The sequence below is a fragment of the Bos javanicus genome, chromosome 22 (genome assembly GCF_032452875.1).
Source record: "Bos javanicus breed banteng chromosome 22, ARS-OSU_banteng_1.0, whole genome shotgun sequence".
Taxonomy (NCBI): domain Eukaryota; kingdom Metazoa; phylum Chordata; class Mammalia; order Artiodactyla; family Bovidae; genus Bos; species Bos javanicus.
This window is the reverse complement of record NC_083889.1, coordinates 34,335,538-34,337,042: the sequence shown is the minus strand read 5'-3', so window position 1 is coordinate 34,337,042 and position 1,505 is coordinate 34,335,538. Positions and strand designations below refer to the sequence as shown.

The 1,505-nt window shown below is 36.0% G+C and overlaps 1 pseudogene; it reads left to right on the top strand.

The window, feature by feature from the left end:
* LOC133234942 (large ribosomal subunit protein eL30-like) lies at nucleotides 1–367 on the top strand (annotated as a pseudogene).
* Nucleotides 368–1,505: the final 1,138 nt, after the last annotated feature.

Below are 1,505 nucleotides of genomic sequence, written 5' to 3'. Positions count from 1 at the left end.
ATGGTGGCCACAAAGAAAATGAAAAAGTCGCTGGAGTTAGTCAACTCTAGGCTCCAACTGCTTATGAAAAGTGGAAAGTATGTGCTGGGGTACAAGCAGACTCTGAAAATGAGCAGCAAGGCAAAGTAAAACTGGTTATACTTGCCAACAACTGCCCAGTCTTGAGGAAATCTGATATAGAGTATTATGCCATGTTGGCCAAAACTGGTGTCCATCACTACAGTAGCAATAATGTTGAATTGGGCACAGCATCTGGAAAATACTACAGAGTATGCACACTGGTATTATTGATCCAGGTGATTCTGATTATCATTAGAAGCATGCCAGAACAGACTGGTGAAAAGTAAATCATATATAATTTTCCTTAATAAAACTGACTAGAGATTGTTTTTTTTTTTTTAATAATAATTGAGCCCTTCCTCTATGACAATAATCACAGCAAGAGTCAGACATGTGTCCTCCCATGACACTTTGAATTGTGCTAAGGTTTGGAAACTGTCAGAAATATTTAAGGCCCTGCAGAGCAAAGACAAACTGAGCTTGTCTCAAAACACCAGAAAGTACACGACACTCTTGTACTCTGGGAAATCAAAGACTCAGAGCAAGGCAGAGTGAAAGAGAAATAATGATGTTAAGAAAAAGAGCTAAAGTAAATAAATAAGGTGCAATTTATGAGCTATCACTGTCTTCCACATTTGCCTTGTTTTGTGATATCATGCCAGTACTAAAGCGTGTTTTACAAACCTTACAGTCGACATAAGCATTGAAATTAAGAGTAACACACTTCAGATGGATTAAGCTCGGTTCTGAGGCATAAGAATTGACAATAAAGTCTTTGTTTCTTTATACTGGACATTGAAAAACACAACAAAAGATCTGTAACTGATAAGCAAAGACAGAACACAGTCACTAAATTTTACTAGAGACCATTGCAGCTTGTTCTACCTTTATTGTCATAGTGTTTTGCTTATTTTTTCACCATGAATGTCTTTCTACATTGTAGGTACAATGTGCATGTTTGTCTTAATCTCTCTACTAAACTCTAACCGATTTAAACTAAGAGACAGATTTATTTCTCCCTGAGAAAAAATAATGCCAAAGAAGTTAGCCCAGTGCCCTCCACACAATAGGATCTCAGTAACTACCTCTTGAACTGAACTTTGCCTGCAGATCATAGAGACATGAAACACTTAACAGTCATTTAAGAAATGGGGTAGCCTAATGGTCTACAGCAAACTTTCTGTGTTCAAATCCTGGCTCTGATACTTACAAGCTGTTTAACCTTGGACAAACATCCCTTTGCCTCACTTTCTTCATAAGTAAAATTGTAATAATGCCACTGAGTATTAAAAATGTCAATTTATATATAATACTTCAAACACGCTGGCATATATGTAATTATTACCATTATATTGTTCTTAATTTAGTTGTCCATGAAAATTACATTGGATTGAGGTTCCAAAGTAAGAGGAGAAAATAAAAATGTTTCATTCCTCATGAAGGAT